This window comes from Lynx rufus, unplaced genomic scaffold (genome assembly GCF_022079265.1).
Source record: "Lynx rufus isolate CCGP_SWC_20201006 ecotype Redwood Valley unplaced genomic scaffold, mLynRuf1.p SCAF_12, whole genome shotgun sequence".
Taxonomy (NCBI): Eukaryota; Metazoa; Chordata; class Mammalia; order Carnivora; family Felidae; genus Lynx; species Lynx rufus.
In genome coordinates this window covers 11585076-11603064 of record NW_025814826.1, presented here as the reverse complement: position 1 = coordinate 11603064, position 17989 = coordinate 11585076, and the positions used below count along the sequence as shown (strand labels likewise).

The 17989-nt window shown below is 44.9% G+C and overlaps 1 long non-coding RNA gene across 3 annotated transcripts in view; it reads right to left on the bottom strand.

Moving 5' to 3' along the window:
* Nucleotides 1-17989, bottom strand: part of LOC124507665 (uncharacterized) — a 142013-nt gene that overhangs the window by 92664 nt on the left and 31360 nt on the right. For all 3 annotated transcript variants that reach the window (XR_006961082.1, XR_006961083.1, XR_006961081.1), the window contains one exon: nucleotides 12918-13015. This is a non-coding gene — a long non-coding RNA (uncharacterized LOC124507665). The remainder of the gene's footprint in view (nucleotides 1-12917; nucleotides 13016-17989) is intronic.

Genomic DNA, 17989 nt, shown 5'->3' with positions numbered 1-17989 from the left:
ATCTCTGCTCTAAGAGGGTTCCTAAAGTTGAAAGGTCAAAGAAGAAATAGTTGTATAAGTGGTACTAAGACATTCTGTTTATTCTGGGTTTGTTAACGGGTGATGACGCACTTAAGGAGGGCGTACCTTTATATCTGAAAGGTAATGCCTGACCCCCTACAACCTCCCTGTGCCTCAATTCCCTCATCTATGAAACGGGCACTCTTCAGAATCGCCACAAAACATACAGATCATTTCGGAGAATGCAGAAGTCCCAGAAGCCTGGATCACTGGACCGTGGACCGGGTATTAATATGCAATATGGGGTTAGATCGGGACACAGTTGAGTTCGTTCCATTTGGTGACTATTCATAGGGCACCCATTGGGTGTTAGGCACTGCTCTAGGCACCCTGGGGAGACAGCTGCCAACACACCACACTTCCTGCCCTCACAGAGCTTACCACAGACCTCTATTAGGCGACGTTCGCCTGGAAGAACCACAGAGCAACAAGGGAGAGTGTGACCGTGCTGTCAGAGAGGGGACCCCACTGTGCAGCCGTGATTACTGCTGACGTATCCAGAGCTGCTTTGAGCGGCTAGAGAAGGCAATTCTAGTGTCCTCTGAGCCCCACAACGTGGCCCACTCAGGGCTCTGCCTCCCCCTGTAATAAATGTGGCCATAACTATTCTAATTGCACACGCGTACATCACACTGACTTACTGTCAGGTTACAATTAATTCACTTCACTAATTTTTAAACAACTTTTCAACAGACGATTACGCTTAAACTTCTCACCCATTAAAGCTGCTTAAGAAGACAGCTTTATTTTTACCTGGTTCACTCATTACTTCCTAACACTACATAGTACAGGTGTTATATAACCTATTTACTACTGAGCATATTTAGTGGGTACAGCAGTTTGAGGGCTTTGTGTCCATCCATCCACACAGCATTTTGTCCTTGTCTCACGAGAATTTCCAAGTGCCACCTGCTTTTAGCCAGAAGTGGCACTTACCTAAAGAGCATCCACGAATCTCTACAATCTGATGTATTGCGCGAGTTGCGCTGCCTTGAAGCTAAGTGACAGCTGAAATAGTTCAAACTGGCTTTTATTTTGGGACCTTGCTGGGTGAGGTCTATAATTTGCAAAATTACTAAGCTGATGAGTTTGTAATTCTAATACCCACACAGTCTGGCCAACTAACGTCCCTGTAAATTAGAAATTAGTACAGGGGCTTATTTTGATTCTTCTGTGGCATTCCAAATGGCTTCTCTATTTACCTGGTAGCTACTGCTTTCACATGGGCATCTTAGCATCTGGAGGTTTGCTATGTAAAGTATTTTTTTTTTCACTTCATTCAAAGGTAGCTTTGATACACTAAGGTGAGTTTATAAAGCAGGAACTATGATCATAGGTACACTACATTTTCTACGTGTTCATGAAAGTTTTCCAAAAATTTTTTTTTTAATGTTTATTTATTTTTGAGACACAGAGAGAGAGAGACAGAGCATGAATGGGGGAGGGTCAGAGAGAGAGGGAGACACAGAATCGGAAGCAGGCTCCAGGCTCCGAGCTGTCGGCACAGAGCCCGATGCGGGGCTCAAACTCAGGGACCGCGAGATCGTGACCTGAGCCGAAGTCAGCCGCTTAACCGACTGAGCCACCCGGGTGCCCCGAAAGTTTTCTAAATAAGGTTGTCAGCTTGCAAAAAGCCGGGCATACAACTGTACAGGCTGTGGACAATGCAGTCTAAGAGATGTCATGATCATGGCGGTCTGTGCGAGGGGCCCCCTAGGACCAACACAGGATTCATCTGTACCAGCCTATGTGGTGCCTCTGAGCACCCCAACGTCTAGGTAGGAATCCACGCTGCTGCAGGAAGTCATTCCTAAGTAGCACGGTACTTTGTGCAGCCCCGGCAGAATGTATTTAAGTACCAGCCAAACAGCGGTCACATTCATTGGTTCAAATACCTCCCACGAAAGAGTAAATGTACATTCACCAAATACAAAGGAATCAGTGACTATTACACCACTGTTTTGGAGAGCCAGTACCGCGTATCATTTAAGGGGATGCAATTCTAGAATCATCCTGATTACATGCAAGTCCTGTTTTACTACTGTTACCTGTGGAACCCTAGACAAGCTATTTTACCTCTCTACACTTCAGTGACCTCATTTATAATGGGGATAATAGCAGACCCTACCCCAGAGCTGTTAAGAGGATCAAATGAGGGAATAAGTTGCGCGGTTCCCAGAACGCCGCGTGCCCACGGTAACCACTGTTGAAGCGTTCAGATCTGGAGTATCCACCGGGCAAGAAAATCAAAGCAGAGAGAGATTAAATAACTTGTCGTAGGTTTAAGGGTTAGTTGGTGATCTCTTCCGGAATGAAAATTAACTCTTGATCTACAAGAAACAGTTTTTATGAGACCACGCTGTTTTATTTATTTTCTTGAGAGAGAGAGAGAGAGAGAGACAGAGAGAGAGAGAGAGAGAGAAGGGGGAGGAAGGGGAAGAGGGAGAGAGAGAGAACCCCAAGCAGGCTCCACACCCAGCACGGAGCCCCCCACTCAAGGCTCGATCTCGAAACGGTGAGATCGTGACCTTGGCCGAAATCAAGACACCCACGTTTAACCTACTGAGCTACCCAGGCGTCCCGAGACCACATTGTTTACATCCCAACTTTCTGACCAAGGCAAAACCCATGGCTTGAAGTACTTATTACATCTGAAAAAGTAAACGCCCACGACACCCGAGTGCTTTGATTACTGACACGCGTCATCCTTAACAGGCCACCGGGGCTGGGCATTCTGAAGCCACGTGCTGCCGGCCCTGGGCTGACATTTACTAGCTGCCTCTCCTTGCGGGGAGAGGCACGCTCTGTGGACAAACAACTCCAGTTTGCACAATCAGCCATCGATAAGACTTGCAATCCTAGGAGGAAATAACTGTCCAAAAGCTGTAGCCTCGTGCCTCCGCAAGGCACCTACCGCTTTCGTTCGCGTTCTTTAAATACCGGCCGATCCCGGGTGCCCTGCCCTCGTAAAACCATCTCACTGGCTACAGTGCAAACAGCGTCTGCCCCCGGTGCCCTGAGGGAGAGGGATGTGTTCTAAAGTTGAAGGTGTCACTCAAAGTCTCCGGGGCCAACAGGAGCCAGGCCCGTTTCCAGGGTGTGAAGCGGGACATCTAGAAATCACGAAAAGGCCTGGCATGCTAATGACCGGATGCTTTATATCTATTTCACTTCTTCTACAAGGATCCAGGGAGGTTTGATAACGGGTTTGGACACAGATTGTAGCTCTTTTTTTTTTTTTTTAAAGTTTATTTTATTTATTTATTTTTGGTGGGGGGAGGAGAGGCAGAGGGAGAGGGGTAGAGAGAGAGAGAGAGTCCTAAACAGCGTGGAGCCTGACGCAGGGCTCAATCTCACGAACCGTGAGATCATGACCTGAGCCGAAATCAAGAGCGGGACGCTTAACCGACTGAGCCACCCAGGTGCTCCTCCCCTATAGATCGTAGCTTTTAGGTAGCGGAACATAACACGACACTGGAGACAAGTTCCTCACCCACATCTTCATCTAGCATATTAGCAAGTGCAGTCCTACGCCGTGAACTCTGGCACACAGAATTCACACACTACCTCGGTGTGCTACAGCCGGCCAGAGTACCTCTCAAACCGTGCTATAGAGGCTGTGTTAGCATCACCTAACTAGTCTCCCTCACTTATGAAAGGAGATGGGGAGAGCTCGCTGGGAAAAAATTACAATCCGCAGAGCAGAAGATCCAGGTAACCTAGAAGGGTGAATAAACTAGAAACAGACAGGCTGCGGGAAACGATCTGTATAAAAAAGCAGCCAAAACCCAGAGAGGTCACGCGCTATCATCTCTGCGTTGACACTGACATTGCACCCACAAGCCTCATTACTGTTGCTTCTGGCTACACAATCAGGAAAAGGCACCCAAGCCCTGTTGGTCAACAGCTGAATAAAAACGCATATGTACTATTTTTAAATCAATTAACATCTGCAATTTTAAAATGTCTTCATCATAAGCGCAATTTTAGTGCAATATCCTGGATCGAGTATAGGGTTCAGTATCTAAAAAGAAGGAATAACATCATTTTCAGTCCAATAACATTACGTGTTCTAACTTAGCCCCTGATTATAATGATCAAATCGAAACTTGTAGCTTATGGAAACAGAGAAATCCGAATCTATTTCTCCGCATGGTACACACAAGGAGGCTAAGGCTGGGAGACTTTACACAGCCTCTCTGAGGTCAAATCCTTCTAAGAACTGAAGCTAGACCCCTGCTTACTCCCTGTGAGAGACTCAGGGACAGGGAAATATGGTTCCTTTTTCGAGCCGCTTCCAGACTTAAAGCAGAAGTTAGCCGTCTGCCAACCATCTGGTGATCAGATTACTGTAGGATTACCAAACCCTATCGCTAAAATGGAGAAAACGGCCATACACACACCACTTTAAGGAACGTCTTCACTTACCAGATGGTTCACACCAGGAAGTGCTGTTGACCCCAAGTTCTTCCCCCACCAGCCAGTGTAGCCCCACACCTCGATGCCACATGTGGGTGACGGCTGGCCATCACTACGGTGAGTGAACCGCATCATCCAGGGTAATGCCCTCACCTTCTCTATCTGGCATTGACACCCTCAGCTTACGGTGCACCTGCTATAATTTCCTCTGGCTGCGACTTCCCTGAATAGGAGCTACAGAATACTGACCAATCCAAATGAGGGAGGGGGGAGAACCAGTAGCATATCAACTTGCTAACATGGTGGCTGAAATGTCACCACCAATTAAGTGATGGGGACCACCAGAAATATCTACTCATGGCGGCATGTTTTAAGTTTTGGTAAAAGGGAGAATAACAGAAGAGTGGGAAACATCACCATGCTTTATGCTGAAGGCGTGGTCCTATTTCTTGCTGGAATGAACATTTCCACTTAATGTTTATTCACATGGTTAAGTTACTGTGGTGTACCTTAGCAATTCAGCTTTCCCCATTTCTGACCCCCCCACCCCCGCCAAAAACAAGAAATTGTGTGCATTTGTTGCGAAAGTTTATTTTATCAACCATCATATGGCAACAAGACTGCTGAAAAAAAAAAAGGATTGTAGAGAAAGGAAAAATATCGTATGTGGACATTTTAAGCCTCATTGAACATGGAATTTAAAAATGCTGGTCCTGGGGTGCCTGGGTGGCTCAGCTGGTTAAGCGTCCAACTTCGGCTCAGGTCACGATCTCGAGGTTCGTGGGTTCGAGCCCCGCATCCGGCTCTGTGCTAACAGCTCGGAGCCTGGAGCCTGCTTCGGATTCTGTGTCTCCCTCTCTCTCTGCCCCTCCCCCACTCACGCTCTGTCTCCCTCTGTCTCAAAAATAAACAAACATTAAAAAAATTTTTTTCAATGCTGGTCCTGATCTAGGGGGGTGACCGTCCAGGAGCACCTGGGTCTCTACATGTTTGTACATCAACTTCTCTTTGTGAGCATTATTTCAGATACTGGAAAACACGAACTGCTTAGAAAAAAACCAAACTGCTTTGCTTTTATGTTCAATAAATAAACTGTCACAGCACACAGATGGATTAGCTCTGAGGACAGAATGATCTGTGCCCAAATCAAAAGCAGAAGAAAGTAAATGTTTTGCAGGAAAAGAAAAAAGGCAGGGCGGAGACAGTATAGTACGTCAAAGAAGAGGTGACCTTCAGAGAAGGAGCTGACCTGTCCGGGCAACTCAACCCACAGTGAAAGAGCAGAACAGGACTCAGTTCCGAAATTCCTGCAGCATTTCCCATTGTCCAACCGACTGAGCTGGTACCCAACACAGCCTACCAAACAGAGATAATTAATTAAATTACGATTTTAGAAACAAATCACGCGAAAGGAGTACCAGGGGAATACAATGTCAGACCTGTGACCACCATATGGGTAAGACTTTCCGCGTGGACGGTGAAGGTGTTCCAAAGGGAGCAAACGGAGCTGGTGACAAAGGCCTCTTGGGGAACACCGCCCATGGCTGGTGCTTCCGGGCTGGCCACCGGCCCTGTGCCAACCAGCATGGGATCGGACAAACAGGTAGGTAAGCTCATCACACGCATTCTAAGGGAAAGGAGTTCAGTCTTTGAGTCACACGAAGGCTAATAATCTAAGCTCTTTGCATTTTTAACGTGACCCACACGGAGGAGGCCCTCACAAGGACTTCCTCCCAGCATTCTTAGAGTGAGGATGAGTCAGGGCTCAGTTTCCCTCCCCAAAGCAGGGCCAGTGAGGAGGCCCTGAACCTGCCAGCCAGCCGGGATAACTGCAATCCAGTCTCCGGCACGGAGGGCAACACTGTGAAGAATTACCTAGAAGGACGGGGTGGGGGGGGAGTTGTATAAACTAACATGGTAGGGATATGCTTTCTTTAGCTCCGTCGGGGAGTTTCTTTTTTGGTTTTAATTTTTTCAATGAAGTTTATTTATTTATTTTGTGTGTGTGAGAGAGAGGGGAGGGGCAGAGAGAGAGAGAGAGAGAGAGAGAGAATCCCAAGCAGGCTCTGCCCGGTCAGCACAGAGCCCAATGCGGGGCTTGAACACACGAACCCATGAGGCCATGACCTGAGGTGAAACCAAGAGTCAGAGGCTTAACCGACTGAGCCACCCAGGCACCCCTCCCTGAGGGAATTTCTATCAAAACAATCTCTGTGACCTAGTGGAATGCTCAATTTACAGAAGTGCAGGAATGACAACAGAAAATGACATCTTTGCTGAATTCTTAACAGATATCCCAAGCGGAGGCGACTGTAAACGTGGTCTCAATTTTCTCCTCTGTAAAATCAAGGAGTCGGAGTGAAATCTGCAACGCGTGTATCTTGAACATGCCATGACGTCAGGCGCAAATATGACACGGCGCTGAACAGCCGTCAAGAATGTTCCCAGGGCCGACGGGGAGCCACGAGGGCAGCGTTGCAACCTGATCTGGAGTGAGTGATACCTGAGATTTCGAATGTAAGTGAAAAGAGGCTAACACTGATTTATATGCCAGCAGTAATCACTCGGGGAGAGAAAGACCTTTTGCAAGAGGTTCAATTATCCTCCTAGTAGTACCTTTTGAAGATGCAGAAACAAAAACTGGGTGAGTTACTAGGTCAGAACAATCTAGAATTCATTTGGCCCCCTACACCCTGCATTTCAAACCCAGACAGTCCCTGCCTGTGTCACGTGGTGGTGATGCCTATCCATCCAGCCGACAGAGAGAGGAGAGCAGCCTCGGAGATAAAATGCTAACCGTGGAGGCTGGAGAGGCGAACCTGTACAACAATGAGAAAAAGAGAAAAGAAACGTCTGCTTTCCAGTGCTAATTAACATAGGAAACAACTCCGAAAACAGAGCCGAGAATGGAACTCATGGTAAAGGGATGCAACGAGAAAAGCTTCAAAGATTATATAAACACTGTATTCCTGGTTGAAACAGAGCCTCATCTGTACGACTGAAGTGTGCGACTTAAATCAGAAACATCTGAAATCCATACAATAAACAACCTTCCTTTTAAAGAAGGAAAGCCAAATTCCATATTTGTGTATGAAAACCAGAAAAAGTGCTAAGGACTTGGTTCTTTTAAGAATCATATGTAACAATTAGAATTCATTTACTGTCGACATCAGGCTTTGGAGGTTAATCAGAGCCTAGGATTATAAAATCAAATAGGAAAAAAAAAATTAACATGCACTTAGTGCCACTCATACATGGAAGGCCTACCATTACTTAAGTGTCTCTAAAATCACCCTGAAAAATGACAACATACCATCAGATGTTTTTCTTCGTCATCTAAACACAAGGAAGTGAGGGAAGGAAGTGAGGGAAGGAGGGAGGGAGGGAGGAAGAAAGAAAAGAAGGAAGGAAGGATGGATATTTATCAGAAAAAAATCAAAGAAAATCTAAGTTTACATTACAGAAATACAATAAAAAAATAAAATAAAAAACAGGACACTCAGTACTTGGAAAAGGGAAATTCAAACGTTTCTAGGATTTGAAGAACTATATATTTAACCTACTCAAATACACTCCTGTTTAAATGGTTTCCTCTTCGATGATACTCAGGTCAGATCTATACCTAAAGCAAACAAGTCTCCGTGAGAGTTTAAAGCCCAGGTGACCCCAGGGTAGAGGGGACAGGGGTATGGATAGGAGGGACTCACTAACATCCCGTTCAGAATAGCAACTAAACTATTCCCTGGTTTCCAGAAACTTTCACTGGTCACTGCTACAAATTTTGAGGAGTAGCCACACTCTTTTTACTTGTTTAATCTCAGGGCAAACCATAACCTATGTGCAAACACGTAACAAAGTCGAATTTGTCAAGTTGTGCACATCTCCAACGGAAAAAAATCGTAACGATTGCGTGCCAACTTACGGTCAAATACAAAAACTTTTAAAACTCAAAATGAAAAGAGATTAATGTCTATTGCTGGGAATACTAAGCCAGTTCAGGAGTCACCGTATCGGGTCTCTTTCTTTCTTTCTTTTTTTCTTTTTTTGTAAACGTTGATTTATTTTGAGAGAGAGAGAGAGAGAGTGCATGCAGGGGAGGGGCTGAGAGAGAAGGAGAGAGAGAGAGAACCCCAAGCAAGCTCCGCACGGTCACGCCCAGAGCCCACGCGCAGAGCCCACTCCAGAGCTTGGTTTCGTGAGCTGTGAGATCATGACCTGAGCCAAAATCAAGAGTTGGATACTTAACCGGCTGAGCCACCCAGGCGCCCCCACAGTGCTAGATTTCTATCATGAAGAACACACACTGGCAGATAAGAGAATAAGTCTGATTCCAAACAGAACTTAACACTTCTGGCTGAGCCTGGGTCTTTCCTGTGAAACGCAACCATAATACTGTTCTCTGCCAGAAAACAGTGATGTTAATAGAAGCAGAATGCTTCCTTCCCAAATTAGCTGAGGGATGAAGTAGCAAAGGACGCCGACAAAACCGCTCTAAGAGGCGGATGTAACTCAAGAGCACAGACGTACCGCCACGGATTCTGACAGAGAGGCGGACGGCTCCCTCAGGTGTTTAAGTAATGAAGGGGGGCTGCCCACCAGAATACAAGTCACAGCAGAGAGGGGTGGTGGCGTGACTGCTCGAGGCTGCTCGCTGCTGTTGGTTTGAACTCTTATCAGGACCTCTGAAGACGACACCCAGGCCGCTGCACAGGGAACACGAGAGCAGGGACAGACAGGGGTTTGTTTCAGGTCCATCTCAAAAACAGGCAGGAGGTGGGGGGGGGGAGGGGCAGGAGGGCAGATAGGGAAGGAGGGGGGGCAGGGAGAGACACAGGCGGCAGGAAGGGAAGGCAGAAGGAAGGAGGAGGTGGACCCCGGCCCATCAGCATCCTAAACTTAGGACAGAGCAAAAAGCTGCTTTCAAATACACCCAAAGTATCACCCCCGCTACAGGGTCTTGATTTCTACTTTAAACTCGATTACGGTAAGATGAAAGGCAAATTTGAAAAGTCATCATATTCTCAGTATCCTAACAAAGGCATTTTCGGTTCTCCAATTGCCTTTGCTGTGTTTTTAATTCAGTTCCCAGCTTCACCGAGCATGCCCGCTGCCAAGCACGGGTGCGAAGAAAACACGACAGGCCTCTATCGCCAGAAGGGCTCAACAACCTAAGGTCACTCACGGGCACTCGAATCATATACTCTGTCCTTTCACTGATGTTCTTAAGCCATGGAATGCCATTTGTCTCAGGTGTACCCAAAGCGAACATATAAAAAAAGTGGTAAGAAATTCTCCAATACACCAAGGATTCAAATGTGCTTTGGTTCCAAGTATAGGAAAAAAAAATGTCACAGATTTTTCTAAAATTAAGCCCCATTTAATTTAGGTCTAGTAGAATCAAATGTTATTAGAGTTCAGTTTGCTTCCCCTTTTATAAAGTTTTGGAACAACCACATAATATGGGTGGTAATATTTCAGTATACTTAAGAATGATGAAGGAAAGGCCATGTCTAATGAGAAAGACCAAAACATCAACACATCTATAAATATGATCAAAGACATGTGTAGACAGGCTGATGGCTTCTAACATTGTTCAAGAGCTAATATCATTTATTCTTAAGGTAGTTTAAAAATTTTGTAAAAATTCAAGAAAAGGCTGTCCTTCATATTTAAAAACTTAGACACTAATAAGAATAAAAAGATGAGCGGGATAATAAGAATAAAAAGATGACACTAATAAGAATAAAAAAATGTGTATAGTTAACCATACACAAAGCCTTTTTGAGTTAACTTTTGTGTCCAAAGTGTAGACAATGATTTAACCAGCTAATGATGAGATTTTATACAATGTCAAGTTGTCAATACATACATACCGTGTGGTCGCCAAACTGAACTTGTAGCTGTCTTGCCTGCTACTGTTACGTATCAGCTAGCGTTCAGAGTCACAATCTCTGTCCCATTCTGTACACACTTGCTGTGACGATGCTATTGTCATTTTGACCAGCACCACTGAGGGCGACCATATGTTGAGTGCATTTATGTGCCTGGCACGATGTATTTTACCACTGATGCTTGAACAACGTGGGGTTGGGGGACCAATCTCTGAGCAGTCAAAAATCCACATATAGCTTCTGTCTCCCCTCAAACTTACCTACTGATGGCCCACCGGAGACTGGAGGCCTTACCGGTGACATAAAAATATCGATCGACTATATTTTGGATGTTATATGTATTATCGACTGTATTCTTACCATAAAGGAAGCTAGAGGAAAGAACATGTTAAGAAAAGCATATGGAAGAGATTACACATTTGCGATACGGTACGTAGATCTATTGAAAAAATCCGCTTAGAGGTGGACCCACACGGTTCAAACTGTGTTGTTCAAAGGCCGCCTGTATATGACCACCTCATTTAACGGGTAGAGTAACCAGGAGAGGGAAACATTACTATCTCCACTCTGCAGAAGGTGATGGCAACAAATAGCTACTAAGCATTGCCCGTCTACGTTGCAACTCAATAATAACTCACTGAAGGCTCACGATAATCCTATGATACAGCAGTATTATCATCCTGACTTGACAGATGGAGAAACTGGGGCACCAAGCCAAGAGCTCTCCCAACATCACATCCACCATGTGGCAGAGCACAGACGCTGACCCAGATGTGCTGAACGCCGAAGCCACGACCCTATTTACCAACCCCGAAGAATCTGGCTCTCCCATGCCTGCCCTCCATGCCACCTATGATAAGGGCTATAAGGGCAGACAGGAAAGGGCAGGGTTGGTGCGGCCACAGCCGAACACCCTAATCCACAAGCCAACTCATAAATCTGGCTGGGGCCCACCCCCCAAGTTTCCCTGAAGAAAGTCACAAGGAGGAAACTGAAATCTCACAAGGAGAAACCCAAAGGCCAGGGCTTCTAACTGCCCAGAGCACAAGGCATCCCAGAATAAAGAGCCCTGCACAGATGCCCTATGTCCCTTCAGTGGTCACCAACGGCTATGTGCCCAGCCACACTAGGCTCTCAGTTACTGAGCTTAACAAGTCAGGGACCTGCCTCACCAGCTAACAGTGTAGGAAAACCAACAACTGGGGAAGTGACAGAATAAGGGCTTTCGGAATCATGGCAAATTATTTTTGGATATAGTGGGGAGGGGGTTCCAGGGGGGACTGACTAACTTCACAACCGTCAACCTGAGGACAGACAGAGGCACTGTGAAGAGAGGAGACTCACGTCCCAAGAATCATGCTTGAAAAGGTTTTCAGTTCAGGGAGAAGCTCCCCATTCCCACCGAGCGTCCAAGGCCCAGGTTCCCTAGGGAATACTACAGTGACTGACGCATTATTAACACCCTGTGGCCTAAGTAGTAGCTTGACTACCGTGTACTACAAAACATGAACATGAACCAGGCACGTGGGAGCCCCAGCGGCCACCCCCTGCCCCCCCCCCCCCCGACAGAAATTGCCCGTTCAACTTGGCAGTTACCAGGAACGCGAAATAAATAAAGGTGCGATATTCCACAGAAAATATGAAACCACTTTTACCCCTGATATTTTTGCCAACTGGTTCAGGGCACTTGTTACTGACTGAATGTCTTTATTAGCCACACGAGTCCATGCGTGGAGAGGAAAGGAATTAACATGTTTGCACCTCCATTTAGGCAGTATTATCGCTAGGGAGTGGCATGAGTGCAGACGTTCACATCCTGTGTTGCAGACCTGTAACATTTCATTTTTGTGCAATCTCTGTATCATGTTAGTGGCTCGGAAAAAGATGCCAAATCTCACACCGAGCGAGAACACTTACAAATTCACCAGTCAGGGGCCAGCACACCACTGCGCCTTTCTTTACTTACCCCGTGAGCGACTGCGATCCTGACAGTCCAAACTGGGGAGTTAAAATAGCCACAGAATTCACGGAAAAGTCCCTGCAGGTAAATGCCCAGGCAGCTTCAAAAAGGTCGGGGAGAGCCCATGGGTTTCAGGGACAATGAGGACAGTGACGGGCAGGAGTAGAGACCAGCAGACACAGTGCTCAGGTGGGCAGCAGGTCCCAAGAGGGGCTTTCTGGCAATCCCTCCACTCCCCCAGGGCAAGAAAGACAGGATGGCATGTGCGGGCTCAGGACAGTGAGCTGCACCACGGGACAGACATCACAAATGTCTGCTGGATGAATGCATGTAAAGAAGAGGGGGGGGTGGGGTGAGAAGGAGGAGGGGGGAAGGAGGAAGGAGGGGAAAGGGAGAAAGGAGACAGGAACAGAGAAAGGAGGGAACAGAAGAGAGGAAGGGAAAGTAAATCAGAATGGAAAGGTGGGGGCGGGGGGAGGGCAAGTGGTGGAAGAAAACACCTAAATTCTGCTCAACAAATAAAAGGCTGTATTTACTTTACGATCATCAGGGTTACACATCAATTTAATAAGAAAAGTTTTAATTACCTTTTATTTCCCCTTCAGACCTTAGAGTGTCCTGTTAATGCTCGATTCAAGATGCAGAAAGAACAGGGTAGGCGCTCTGGATGCCCAACTGGGGATTTCTAAAGGAAAAAGACACACAAAAATTATTCTGGAGGATATAAGTGATTAACTTTACAAGTATCATTAAAAAAAAAAAAAAAAAGACCGATTTTCACTGAAGAACAGAGACAGTGTATTTCCTAACATCCCCGGGGAAAACGGAACCCAAAGCCTCTTTCAAATGCAGTTGCTCTAACAAATTTCAAGCATGGGGGGGGGGGCTGCGTTTGGGAGTTCATTGGAAAACAAACCCAACAAGGAGCCTGTGTATTGCCATCTGCCGGGAGCCCCCACCCAGGTGGCTTTGTGGCACTCCAAACCCAAGGCCCCCACAGGCCTTGTCAGTTCTAGTTCCCAAAACCACGCAGGAAACGAGGGAGCTTCTTCACCAACAACTGTATCACTGGGGAAGGAAACAGCTACGCTGGAGGAACTTGGTTAACGTTTGGAAGGGAATAAGATATTACGAAACGGGCCACACTGCTTGTCCCATTCTCCGAATGCAGTTAAGCATGAGCTCACACACACACACATGCCTCGTTGTCCCGGGGCTTCTTTCTCTTGGAGCCAGGACAGACCTCGGAGGCAACGACGTCCCAAACTGTGAGCGCACAATGTTTCATTTTTAGGAAGGAAACAATTAACCTTGACCAGGCGTGTGCTCAGGCCCAGAAACAACGCGATTCCGGTTCACAAAGGGGGGAAGAGACGGAGAGTCCAATCCGTGTATCTGTCTGACACATAAATGCTCTTATTATACTTGGATATACTTGCATCGATCATGAAAGTGCTTGTTATCTAAACATCCGGCAACTCAAAAGAAAATACCGCGGTGGGAAATGTAAACGTCTTCTCCTCTTGTACCTGTTCTCCTTGTGTATCATCAATCCAAATAACTAGATCTTTGTTTATGTGAAAGTGGGAGCTACAGACAGGAAGGAAAATGCACTGACCGTAACAAGTTTTTTTGTTTTTTGTTTTTTTTTATTAAATTTTTTTTTTCAACGTTTATTTATTTTTGGGACAGAGAGAGACAGAGCATGAACGGGGGAGGGGCAGAGAGAGAGGGAGACACAGAATCGGAAACAGGCTCCAGGCTCCGAGCCATCAGCCCAGAGCCTGACGCGGGGCTCGAACCCACGGACCGCGAGATCGTAACCTGGCTGAAGTTGGACGCTTAACCGACTGCGCCACCCAGGCGCCCCACAAGTTATCTTTTTTATTGAGATCTACTGTATATTTTGCATGGATATAGGAGTAAGCAATAGTAAAAATTTTAACCACTTCATTAAGGTCAATGCCAACTTTCCCAACCATCATTATCTCCTTTCTGGAGTGATGCGTAATGAACAATAAGCCAGAAGTTTATTAGCAAGGCTGCAGATCTTGACCTAGATTTTGCATAGCTTTAAAAAAAAAAATAGAAAGCAAGCCCGAAAATGTCTATTTAAATAACAACTCAGACTGACACTTCCCACACTCACAGTTAAAACTTTCAAAACAATCTACTTTCCCTGTGCCTGTATCTAACAAGGTTCAACAAGAACCTAAAGTAAAAATTAGTACCAGATCAGAAAAGAAATATGAACTCCAAGTTCTACATTTCTGTTTAATTGTTTACTAACTGCAACTTAAGACTTTATCTGGTGGCGCCTGGGTGGCTCAGTCGGTTGAGCGTCCGACTACAGCTCAGGTCATGATCTTGGGGTCCGTGAGTTCGGGCCCCGCGTCGGGCTCTGGGCTGACAGCTGGGAGCCTGGAGCCTGCTTCGGATTCTGTGTTTCCCTCTCTCTATCTCTACCCCTCTCCCACTCACACTCTGTCTCTGTCTCTCAAAAATGAATAAATGTTTAAAAAATTTAAAAAAAAAGATTTTATTTGCCTACTAAAGTATATGATTCCAGAATTCAAATGAATAAAATCATACACCTTTGACAAAGCATTAGGGAACTTTTTATTAAATTGGACCCAGAGGTATTTGGGATTGATGGTGACTCATAATAACAAAGTAAAAAGTTTCACATTTTACTATTTTCCAACTACAATTTTTTTGTTTTGCCCTAAATCGTATCACAAATTCCTTTTCACCTTTATCATTACTTTTGCTTTCTCTTTCTCACACTTTTGAAGAGAGGAAACAACAAAGAGGTCAACCTTACTCTAATGATTGAGAGATGTCAAAAGTCACACCTCGGATCGGGATGGAGAATAACACCGTAAATGAATTTCAGGATTGGATTTGTCCTCAAAGTTGCCATGTGACATCGAAATCATCCTCATAAAAAATAATTCACAGCATGTATTTTAAAGCTAAGACCATTGTATGGTCATCTGCTCGAATCTGCTCATTTCACATCCGAGGAAATGAAAGCCCAGAGTGGTCAAGTGACCTCTCCAAAGTCACACAGCTCACCTGGTCCTATATCTCAGATTTCATAGGTGCCAATCCAGTGCTCTATTAGATTCTCACTGATCTTTAATTCCTATAAATAAATTCTTCAGAGCTCACATTTTCATCTATTTTCTACACACCTATGACTCTACACAGCATGAACACCACTTGAAACGTCAACTTAACTTTACATTAATATGAAATGCTACTCAAAATGATCAAAAACATACTCTGCCCTTTGCTCCACTGATAAAGCTAGATTAAGCCACAAATGCCCAGGAGAAGTCCCAAATAAAATTTGGGATACTCTTAGGTTTTCTAACCTAGATACGTCTACTCTAAAAATAGAATTTCCCTCTCTTATTCACAGTCAAATCATAATCATAGCTTTGCTACAACACATTTTCAAGAAGATTTTATAGAGAGCTAGCAAGCAAAATGTAGGTATTCTACAGTAAAAGCTTATATAAGCAGTTTTTAAAGTAAGAGTTAAGATAATTTACTTTTAGATCCATCAGTTCAGACAGAACTCTTATTCTCCAAAACTCTGGAATCACTCAAGAGCACTTAATTTACCTAGACCAGCAACTTATTACCATCAGCAGTCATCTGTCGCCTCCTCAGTTATTTACTCTGCGCCGAGTGCCAGGTACAAGGGAACCAAAAAGCATGAGAGGTTGGCTGATGAGGGGAATAATTAAGCGGGCTTTCATAGAGGCGTCTAGGTGAGGCAAGCTTTGCACACGATCAGTGTATACGTATGTATGTGTGTTTAGGGGGGGAGCTAATAAAACCACGTGGGCTTTCTCAGAGAACGAGTTGACAGGTTTAGTAAGCAGTACAGCTGACCCTTGACCAACATGGGTTTGAACGGTGAGGGTCCACTTATACGCAAGCTTTTCCCGATAAATGGGGTACAGTACTGTAAATGCATTTTCTCTTCCTTAGGATCTTAATAACATTCTGTTTTCTCTATAAAACATATGACCTAGAAAATACGTGCCCAATTTTGTGTTACCAGTCAGGCTTCTGGTCCATAGGAGGCTGTTAGCAGTTAAGGGGGGGATCAGTCGATTAAGCGCCTGACTCTCGATGGCGGCTCAGGTCGCGATCTCATGGTTGAAGAGATCGGGCCCCACGCACTACTTGGCTTCTGTGCTGACAGAGCAGAGCGTGCTTGGGATTCTCTCTCTCCCTCTCTCTACCCCTCCCCTGCTGCCTCTCTGTGTCTCTCCCAAAATAAAGAAATAAACTTAAAGAAAATAAAAATAAATACTAAGCTGTTAGCAGTTAAGTTTTGGAGGGAGTTAAAAACTGGATGTGGATTTTTGACTGCATGGTGGGGGTTCAGCACCCTAATAACCCCTGCATTGTTCAAGGGTCAACTACGGATGTCAGGAAGCAGGGTGAGATACATGAAAAGAAACCAACAGATAACAGATGAATCCCTCTGGCCATGCCCACAACAGCAGCAATAAATAAATAAATAAATAAATAAATAAAAACAAAAATAAAAATAAAAATAAAAAATAAAAAATAATTTAAAAAATGGTGCAGGAAACAAAATACCCACTGAAAGGAATTCCCTTCTTGAAAATAAGTCAGCAATAAAACACCTTCCTTGTGTCTCTTCAGAATAACTCGTTAATGGTATTAAAACCCAATGCCAGACAAAAGACCCCACTGGGCGGGGGTGGGGGGGGAAGACAAGATTTAAACACCTTCAACGAAGAAAATAAACAAATGCCAAGTGAGCACAAGAAGAAAGCTTCAATATAGTCAGCAGGAAAATGCAAAGCAAAACCTTAATGAGATACCACTAGAAACTCACAAGAATGACCAACTTTTAAAACAGCAAAAATACCAAGTGTTTGCAAGGAAACGGAGCAACTGGGATCCTTATACACCTGCTGGCAGAAAATTCAACATGTTGCAGGCACTTTGAAAAATAATTGGGCAGTTTCCTATAAAGTGAAACACACACCAGATGACCCAGCAATTCCACTCTGAGGCATCTGCCCAAGAGAAATGTAAAGACCCAAATGCTGAAGACTTACACAAGAATGCGGATAGTAGCCTTATTCATAATAGCCTCAAACTTGAAAGAATGCAAATGTCCACCAGCTGATAAAGAAGGAAACAAATTATGGTGTAGTACACAAAGGAACACAACTCAGTCATAAAAAGAAAAGAATTACTGATGCATACGACAACGTAAGTCAGTCTCAAAAACGTTATACTAAGAAGCCAAACACAAGAGACTATATGCATAAATTCATTTACATAGACTTTTTTGGAAGGCAAAACTATAGCCAGGAAAGCAGATCAATTATTGCCAGGGGCCAGGGTGTGGGGAGAAGGGGTGAATGCAGAGAGGGATGATAGAACATGCTGGGGGCGGGGGGAAGGAAATGATCTATGTCATGGTAGGAGTACTGCTACATGATCGTGCACATTTGTTGTTTTTTTTTTAAATTTTTTAATGTTTTATTCATTTTTGAGCAAGTGCAAGTGGGGCACGGGGAAAGAGAGAAGGACAGAGGATCTGAAGCGGGCTCTGCGCAGAGAACAGTGAACCTGATGTGGGGCTTGAACTCATGAA